At 37.4% G+C, this 10,935-nt stretch overlaps 1 protein-coding gene across 1 annotated transcript in view; it reads right to left on the reverse strand.

Moving 5' to 3' along the window:
- alph (alphabet) overlaps window positions 1-4,080 on the reverse strand; it is a 261,226-nt gene extending 257,146 nt beyond the window's left edge. Inside the window, exon 1 of the mRNA XM_068349517.1 lies at window positions 3,943-4,080. The gene's annotated coding sequence lies outside the window, so the exon portion shown is untranslated. The remainder of the gene's footprint in view (window positions 1-3,942) is intronic.
- Between the last annotated feature and the right edge of the window lie 6,855 nt (window positions 4,081-10,935).

The raw sequence follows: 10,935 nt of genomic DNA on the forward strand, positions 1-10,935 counted from the left end.
AGTCAGAGCGCTCCCCCGAGGGGGAGACTTAGCCGCAGGAGAGACCATGGGACCCCCTTCCCCCTTCGAAGGATGTTCGGAAGGGGGAGGAGAGCCTTCAGCAACGTCATCAACATCAGGAGCCGCAGAGGTTTGACCAGACCCGTCAGAAGCCTCTGCCACCACGACGTCGACGATAGACAGAGGATTTACCTCTGCTATCACCGGCGACTGCTTGACAGCGGGCCCCCAACTGAATAAGGTCAAACAGGGCTTCCTTGGAGGGCAGGCCCTTAAGCCCCAAGGAAGCCCAAAGCTGAAAAAGATCATCATTAGACACAGAATCAACACAAACAAAATCCTCCCCCGGAGGAGGAGGAGGAGCCGCCCCGCTATGGGAGGCGACGCCCTCTCCCGCACACCGAGGTCGGGAAACAGAACAAGGGCCTGCGCTCCCACTCGGCGGCCTCTCACTAGAAGCCAGACGAGGGGGAGCTTCGGAGGAGGTTTGGGCGGCGGAAGAAGAGTCCCGAGAGCCTTCCTCCTTCAAGGCAACCCCCGAAGGAGAACAGTCTCTCTTGGACTTCTTACGCCGGCGGGCAAACCTCTCCCACTGGGAGGCAGACCACTCCCTACACTCACTACATGTATTTTCCCTATCACACCGTCGGCCTCGACACTGCGGACAAAGGGTGTGAGGATCGGTATCCACCACCGACATGAAGGTACCGCAAGGGCGGCCGGCGATCCCAGGGCACTTGCACATGATGAATACCAAAGGGCGAGGCCAACTTCAAACACACAGCTGAGGAAAAGCAAAGAAAAGATTAAGGCTGTCAATAACGAGGACGATAGACAGACACGTCTGCACATCGTCCGAGCCAAAAGTGAAGTGAAGCAAATCACCGGTGTGTGGGGGGGAGGGGTAGAAAGCTACCCCTTCCCCTACCCCCGCTAACTAGCGCGGGGGTAGTTAACCCTCGTTAAAATCTATTGGCTCGTCAATTTCAGCTACGCCGAAAGTAAACCCCAATGTAAATAGCGTGGTTTGTATTTCGGTTACGGAACAAAGCCATTTTCTATTCTCTCAACACGGCCAAACCACCTCAACACATTCGTATCCACTCGAGCTGCTAACTAATTTCTTAACCGTTCTCACCCTCACTACTTCGCTCCTAGCCCTATCTACTCAAGATACACCAGCCATAATCCTCAGACACTTCATCTCAAACACATTCAATTTCTGTCTCTCCGTCACTTTCATTCCCCACAACTCCGATCCATACATCACAGTTGGTACAATCACTTTCTTATACAGAACTCTCTCTACATCCATGCCCAACCCTCTGGTCTTTACCACTCCCTTCACTCCCCCCAACACTTTGCATCCTTCATTTACTCTCTGACATACATCTGCTTCCACTCCACCATTTGCTGCAACACCAGACCCCAAGTACTTAAACTGATCCACCTCCTCAAGTAACTCTCCATTCAACATGAAAGTCAACCTCGCACCACCTTCCCTTCTTGTACATCTCATAACCTTACTCTTACCCACATTAATTCTCAACTTCCTTCTCTCACATACCCTTCCAAATTCTGTCACTAATCGGCCAAGCTTCTCTTCCGAGTCAGCAACCTGTATCTAAGTACTTTCACTAAAAAGAGGGAAGTCCAAGGTTTCGTTTCATATATAAATATAAGTGGTGTTAGGTCTAGAAGTGGTTTAAAAATCAAAATTATATTTTACCCACCTGAAAAAAACTAAGTCCCTCAACTTCATAACTCTCTCAAATTCCTCTTCAGACTGAGCTCTCGTTTGTTCGATTGTATGTTAACATAGATTATGTCATTATTACATCACCGACTGTATTCTACGTAGCAAGACATCACTCAAACGTCATAGTTTTTAACCAATAATGATTATCCACTTTTACTTGGGACTAGCATTTTAACAAAACTAGAATCATGTGACTTGAATACCCAATCAGGTGACAGTTTTACTGGGAAAATGACCACCTCAAAATTTTTCACACAATTCCACAGCTAATTTTTCAGTCTTTTGACAGCCATCGAGGCGTGTGAGCCTTCAACTTCTGATGCAGTTTCTCATTTACCATTTACTTTGACATCAATGTCTGTGGATTTTCTCCCAAGTTGTTGTCTCAATTGTTATTTAAATTATAAAGATTTTGTTTTGCATTATTGTGGTAACATCAAAAGAATAATGAAGTACATTGAGATTACGGTGCTATTAAAAGTGAATGTGACACTTTGCACCACCTGTGGTTATAAGTGCCATTGGATATTGACAAAAAAGAATTGCAGTGTGACAGAAGGCATGTTGTATTGAAAAACAAGAAGAGAAAAAGGTGTAATTTTTACATATCCATTTTTAAGGGATACTGTACTTGGTTAGAAAAGTCTCATTTAGATATAGAATCTAATTTGTTACTTGTATATAAATATATTGGTAAAAAATTTAGCTATAAATTTGTTGAAAATTAATTAAGAATTTCTCACAAAACTGTAAATGATTGGTGCTCATTCATTTGTGAGGTTATTGTGCGCTGGGTATTGAGTCGGAAAGGTGCAGCTCATCTTTACCCTCCATCCTAAGTAATTTAAGTACAAAATGGGTTTTAGGTTGTGTTATACCTAATATGGCTGTGAGAACCTTTGTATATCAGCGGCCAGTTCCTCATGCTTGCCTAAATAATGGACATCAACTAACCTAAACTTCCCCCACATAACCTAACCTACAAGACGTGTCCTTACCTACCTGGCTAACGCCCCCCTTCGACTCCCCTTAGAATGCCGTATTCTAAGTCAGCCGTCATCACACATGCAGGTGGCCGCTATCATACATACACCCCTGGCTGTGTAAAGGGGGATTGCAGCACCCCCAGGTAAGGATACGGCTACTAGGTTATATTAGGTTAAGAGGTTTGTTTAGGCTAGCTTGTCACCTTGTTCATTGCTAATTCTACATGCGCCATTATTTGTATGTTAAAACGTACGGTATTCTTTAATTCATTCCCCACCCAAAAAACCTGGTTTCCCACTGGGGGTCCCCCAAGATTGGAAAGGTTAACGAATAGGGTTAAAATACCGTTCCTCCTCCAAAAAATGTCACCTTTAGATAAAATACTAAGTAATTCATCAGAAATAAAAATATCAAAATTATTAGTGGCGGAGCTATTGTATAGAATTACCCTGTATTTAATCGATTGATTGAGCGATTGATTTAGAATTATCTGGCATCCTGACATCAAAAATCCCTCACTGACTAGTTCCTTTATTATATAACGGATTGTTGAGGCTCACCAGCTTGTGCAGCACTTTTACATGTTTTATAACGTGTGAGAGAGAGAATTTAAGAAGGAGAAAAACTATGTAAAGTGATCACAGATTAGTTGAACATACATTCATGGTTACATACTTTGATTCATGTACGCCAGTCCTTCCTTTTAAATACGTACTGTTCTTACATTGAAAAACGTTGATAAAACTGCGGTTGTTCCCGACTTGGTTACGACAATCTAAAATTTACTTGTAATTTTGTTAATGAGGAGTTAAATATCAATGGGGAACAAAACAGCATTAAAACAGTACCATTATCAGAAAAAAGTAACCACAGGGGCAAGGTGCATGACCAGCAATAAGCACAGGTGGCAATCGTTCCTATCAAAAGGAAGAAAATAGTTACGAGTGGGTGGCACCATTTCAAACAAATGAGGGAATTAAGTAACCCGTGTCAATAAGTCAGGTTCTCCAAGTTAGCCACGACCTACGCTCCAGCAATGTAATCTTCCACTCAACTACTACCAATGGCATTCTAAAATTTTCGTCTAAGCCATAGTTTTTGTCTCTACCTTAGGCTACAAGAATAATGAGAATAGGTCCATGAAAAAGCACTTGCTTTGAACATCACAATGTATACTGACACTAGTGTGTACTAACCTACAATTAGTCTAACTTTGCTCTTTGATTAATAAACTTGGTTGCTCTTTTCTTCTACTATTTCTCACCAAGGAATGTGTGTTCACTGTGAATTAACTTAACTTAGCCAACAGGCTGCTAATAGGTCTCTGATAGATAGTAGGTCTTGGCTAAACCTGGCTTTCGTAATGCTCAACACGTTCAGGGATGACAAGAATTGGAAAACACCATGCATGAGAGAGAGAGAGAGAGAGAGAGAGAGAGAGAGAGAGAGAGAGAGAGAGAGAGAGAGAGAGAGAGAGAGAGAGAGAGAGAGAGAGAGAGATTCCTGCTGCCTACATCATCGCCTACTACGACAGGAGTCGAGAGCGAGAGAAGGAAGGGAGCTTCTTTCCTACCTATAATATAGCAGTTTTCTCTCGGTTTCTCTTGCTAACCAACTGGTGTTTCCTCAACGTTGAAGAATCTCCCTTGATCTATATGACACGAAACAACACATATCACCTTTTTGCGACACACTAAGGCTAATGTTATGATGCACTTACATTAGACCAACATAAATAGTACTGCCATCGATGAACACTCTCGCAATAAACTCCATAAGGTAACCTTCAACGTTCAAAACCTTTGGAGGGAAAAGAGGATCCAAAAGGGAATGCACATCGTATAAAGGGATTCGATCCCTTACTTATGATCATAACTGAATACTTGCATTACAACGAGTACCTGAGCCCATTTGAAACATATCGAGGAGAAGTTTCATTGAACCATTTCGTTCAGGTCAAATGGAAGTACTTAGAGCCAGTTTAAGTTTAAACCAAAAAGAATAATTTCTTAACTTCATCAAACAGCTCAGAGGAGAGTTTCTTAGAACTATGTAAAACAGGTCAAAGACAAAATTTAAACCATTATAAAGCAGTTCACAGACAAGTTTCTTGAAACAATTTCAAAAAAGGGTGAAAATGAGATTTTTAAATAATTTCAAACAGGTCAAAGGAGATTTTTTAATAATTTCCAACACGTGAATAGCCAGTTTCTTTGAAAAAAAAAGTTTGGAACAGAACCTAGTTTTCCAGCGAAAATGTACATCAAATGTAGCTTCCAAATACACTTTCATCATATTTAACATTTCAATGTTGATATTCATTATCTCAACTTTTATTTGATTTATTATTCACTACTGTATATGCATAGGATGATATGCCCCTATTAGAAAATATTTCGAACAAAGAACTTTTTATATAGTTACACACACACATATTATGTATGTTAATCGCCAGCATCAGCTGTTCCTAACAGGGTCGGATTTATAAGTGGCTAAAAAATATAGTTGGGAAATTAGCAAGATGTGAAAAAGAGCATTTTGTGACAATGGGCCCCCGGTACATACTGAAATATATTCTAATTATTCAATATTATTTTCTTTAGAGATTGTAATGATTAATGATGCAAAAGGTGCCAATAATAGCGTTAAGTTAGTGTCAGACATTTAAACAAACGGCAATGTATGATTAAGCATAATTTGCAAGATTATAATTGCCATTGTGATCCAAATTTGAAGCTACACCCTGCAGCTTTAATTATAAATTATTAATATCCAAAATATATTGTGACAGGACTTAAAACTGCCAAACATTTCTCAGTATCTGAGGATTCAACAACGAACCTTTCTCTCATGTTGACCAGTTATCAGTTATTGTGTGATATGTTGTTTCTGATAAGCTGGTAGAAAGATTTCTATTTTTCTTGCAACCTGGCTCTCACAAGGCTGAAGCACTGGCTACATCTCAGTTAGAACTTTCTAAATAATAATAATAATAATAATAATAATAATAATAATAATAATAATAATAATAATAATAATAATAATAATAATAATAATAATAATAATAATAATAATAATTTGGATGACCCTAGAGGACATTCCCACGATAATGTCAGCAATGTCAGGTCGCTATACAGGAATACAGGCCAGACCTCAAAATATAAACTAGGCATCGGTTCATATTCTTTGTGCTGCTCACTCAGTCCATTTTACAGGGCAGGCAACAGCATTTAGCTGTGTATGTGCATCTATACAACTATGGGTAACTCTAATAAAGTCTTTAACTGGAAAACAACGAGTACACTAACTTTTAAATCTCTTTCAGCCGCTCGTTGGTCAGCAACAGCTGCTGCTATTGAAACTTGTAGAGGGATACAACTCTATTCTAAAAGCTGTAAGAGATATTGAAAATGGCTCGGAGCATAAACCTGAAGTAAGGATGAAGCTCGAGTAGGCTACTGAGGAATAATATGAACAATCTTGAGACATCTTTGATAGACAAGATCTGAAATACAATACTTGTACGATTCAACAAAACGAGTAAAGCTCTCCAAGGCATTGATGTTAACCTGAAAAAAAAGTGGTTGGTTTTATTGGTTCTCAAAAAAAGTTTCTAAAATCAGGGCCAAAAATTTATGTGGCACCACAGAATACAAATAAACTATAGAAAGACCAAAAAAAAAAAAAAAAAAAAAAAAAAAAAAAAAAAAAAGAGAGAAATAAGAGTTATGATACGAACACAACTTCAGCCTCTTGCTTGCTTGTAAGATTGCCCAGCCTTGTGCTGGACACGGTCTCCTGCGTTGGCAGCCCGTAGAACTTCAGCCTCAGAGGAAGTCGATTTTACGGAAGTAGATTTTTCCCCCACACAAAAATTCTGTTTTGAAGCTTTCACTGTCACTTTATATCAATGGTTTGTTGCCTTACAGTAACAGGGGGTAGTATACCAATCGGTGCATGACGGATTCAATGTAGTGTTCAATTTATGTACTTATTTGATGCTGAGATAAAAAAAACAGAGGTTGAGAAATTTGCCACTGCCTTTCCTAAAGACTTCAGTGACAATAGCGTGTTTGCAGCTTTTGCCAAGATTATATCATGTGTAGCTCCAATCCATCAGGCAATTTTGTTACACGACGAAGGGCTTCCTGATACTTTTCCAAACGTTAATGTAACCCTTAGAATATATCTTAGGATGATGGTTCCTAATTGTCCAGGTGAAAGGTCATTTAGCATATTGGCACTAATAAAAATTAATCTTAGAACCTCATGACTGATGAAAAGTTAATTGCTTTATGTTTGTTAGATGTAGAAAGTAGTGCTATATGTATATAAAAAAATAAATTTTCATGATTTAATCAAAGAATTTGCTTAGGTAAGGTGTAGAAGAAGGGAATTTTTGTTGTCAATATACAAAAATAACAGTAATTTTAACAAATTGAAGAAACATATGCACCATAATAATCCATAACTTTTCTTGATCACAAATCCTTCTAGCAATTTGCCATTTATTATAAACTGAACAATGCAGCCAAAGTTATTTCTAGTCTATGAAACTGGAAGAATTGAAATGAAAATGTTATTCAAAACCTAACATTACCCATTTCCACGTTCAAATAATTAATTAAACTTTCTTCTTTATATATGATTCAATTTATATATGGGGAGTTGGGCCTCCCTAAACATAAATGCCCCGGGTCGCCCCAGTTACTAAACAAGGCCCTGGTTGCTAGTCCAGTGCAGGACAATGGTCTCAGACATGTTCCACTCCTGTCTGCTTATGATTTTTCTATGTCAGTCTATACCAGCAAATTTTCTAAGCTCATCAATCCATCGTCTTCTCTCCCTTCCTCTGCTTCGTTTGCAATCTCTAAGGACCCATTCTTTATTCTTCTTATCAATCTATACTCTATTTTTTTAATGAGGCGCATTTGCACCGACACGCAGCGGTGCCCTTTTAGCTCGGAAAACGTTTCCTGCTATCTAATTGGCTAGAATTATCTTGTCCAACCAATCAGCGGTCAGGAAACATTTCCGAGCTAAAAGGGCACCCCTGCGAGTCGGTGAAAATCTGCCTCGCTATAAAGAATTGACTATAGTATCTCTCATTATCATTATACTGTATGTCCTGCCCATATCCATTTATTTTGCTTATATATTGTGAGAATAACCTCTACTTTAGTTTTCTCTCGTATCCAGTGGTTCTTTTACTTTCTCTTAGTGTTATTCACATCATTATTCTTTTCATAACTCTTTGAGTTGTAATTAGGGTATGTTCGAAGGTTTTAGTAAGGCTTCAAGTTTCTGAACCATAAGTTAATAACGGCAGTACCATCTGAATAAAAACTTTTCCTTTAGAGAAAGGGACATTTTATAATCTAATTTTGTTTACCAAAAGCTCTCCACCCCATGCCTATTCTTTTAATTTCGTCCATAAACCTTAATTGTGTCTGACTTTTCATTAATATTATCTTAGTTTAACTCATATTAATTTTCAATACTACATTTCTGCTTTCTCTACTCATATCTTCTATCATCTTTTACAATTCCTCATATGATTCACTAAAAAGAACTATGTCATCTGCAAATCTTAAATTGCTAAGGTATTCCTCATTAATGTTAATGTCTACATTTTCCCATTATCAATTCTTAAAAAAATCTTTTAGGCAAGCTGTGAATAATTTAGGAGATGGGGTCTCCTTGTCTAACTCCTTTCTCAATGATTTCTTTGCTTCTCTTACTGCTACTTTTGGTACCTGCTCTGGTGTTTTATTATTTCTATTGGCCAAGATATTTCTAATATCATTATTCTACTGTATGGAAATCATCTGCAATGTTTATCATACCATCTCTTTTGTTGATAATATTTCATTTTCATCCTTTAAAGTAAATATTTGTTGGGGCCCTGTTCCAAGTGTTCTTTTCATTTATTTGATCTTCTTCCTTTCTTTTGCGTTTCCCCAATTTTGGTCAAATTGTGTTTACAAATGTCTTGGGTTTTTAGTTTATTTATTATTTTGAATACTTTTTCTAATTCTATTTCACACCTCTTGGAAGTTACGCTCATTGCCAAGCTTTTGTTTATTAGGATTTTGGTATTTTCTGATAGTTTTCCTTGATCTTGTTTAGATTTATTCCAGAAATTTATCTCTTGTGATTTTAATACAAATTTTGTTAAATTATTGTTCACTTCTTTACTTGTTTCCATTTCATCGTGTGGCTGGGAGTAACTATTGTGTTGGTAAACTAAACTTATCAGATATTTTTCTTATTACTTGAGCGTTTATTTTCATTCTTAAAATTATTTTTTTTTCTTTCCTCAGATCTAGACAAATATTGCTTCCCATCATTCTATAGTAGCTTGACACACACACACAAACACACACACACACACACACACACACATATATATATATATATATATATATATATATATATATATATATATATATACATATATATTTATATATATATATATATATATATATATATATATATATACATATATATATATATATATATATATATATATATATATATATATATATGTGTGTGTGTGTGTGTGTGTGTGTGTATCAATGGTTTTACTAGGGACTTCCAATGCATGCACTTAAGTTAGCAACCTCGGGTTTAATGGAACACAATGAACCAAGGCTCCACCAACCTTTAGAGCGAGGGGTGGTTTAGAGAGTATCAATAGCCCAATACTTAGGTTGTAGATTTCTGGTACCGTGTTCGAAGCTAGACCACGGCTCACAAGTCCATCCAGTGACACAAGATTATCAACATCTGGTGGGGTCAAGAATGGAGATATGGAGCTAACTACTTTATCTATGAAGACCTCCTGAGAAACCAGTAGGTTGTAGATTTTTGTTACTTCTTCAAGGGAATACACATACACATACACACTCATAACTCTATTATATATATATATATATATATATATATATATATATATATATATATATATATATATATATATATACAACAATTTTCTCCTACAGAAGGTGACTCCAGTTATAAATAATCACCACCACATCCATCCTTTACCAAATGAATTGTAGGCAGCAGATAAACCAAGGCATCAGTCACCCGTCGAGATACTACCACTAAAGAATTATTGGGTTCTTTGACTGGTCAGATATTACTACATTGGATCTCTTTTTCGTTATGGCTCATTTTCCTTTCCTACATACACACTGAATAGACTGAGGTATTCTTTACACATTTTCCTCTTTCCTTATACACCTGACGGCACTGTAATTGCTCAGTGGCTACTCTCCATAGGCCCTGTGCCATACCTCGAGGGTAGACTCAGGCACACTATTCCATGTTTCTTTATTTCCTTTCTTCACTGGGTTTTTTTCCATGTTGGAGTCTTTAAAGGGTTTTTTTTATCCTGCTTTTCCAAATAGGGTTGTAGCTTGGCTAGTAACAATAATATATATATATATATATATATATATATATATATATATATATATATATATATATATATATGTGTGTGTGTGTGTGTGTGTGTGTGTGTGTTAGTGTACCCAAACCGTGAAAAATGACGGCTGAATATTTAGAATATGAACACATACACTCACTCACACACAGATACAACTCTTCTCACCCCTTCCCCTTTCCTTACTACAACCCGATTGTTTAGGCAATTCGTGGGAGATTGTGGTTTCCGAGTGTACCTCTCGGGGTACCTATTTTCACCAGGTTATGACTGTAGCGCTACCTCTTCCCCTACCGAAGGACGTAGAGAAGCGAGTAGTCATACGTCTGGCAATTATGCTTAGCGTGGCAGAATATATATATACATATATATATATATATATATATATAGAGAGAGAGAGAGAGAGAGAGAGAGAGAGAGAGAGAGAGAGAGAGACGTAGCATATATATATATATATATATATATATATATATATATATATATATATATATATATATATATAAAAGTTGCAGCAGCAGAACTGATTTAATTTTATTTGCGCTCAGTATCTCTACTTCCATTCATAAAGCAGGGATGGCTCAAACGTTCGTATATTCCCACCCTGATACCTCAGACACTGCAAAATCCTTTCCAGTCTTCTCACAAGTCTTTTCCTCTGCTCTGTAAGTTACTTCTCGAATTATCATTCATGTTATTCATAAGTTATTGTACAAGTCAGATTTCATTTTTCCAACATCCA

Source organism: Palaemon carinicauda, chromosome 2 (genome assembly GCF_036898095.1).
Source record: "Palaemon carinicauda isolate YSFRI2023 chromosome 2, ASM3689809v2, whole genome shotgun sequence".
Taxonomy (NCBI): Eukaryota; Metazoa; Arthropoda; class Malacostraca; order Decapoda; family Palaemonidae; genus Palaemon; species Palaemon carinicauda.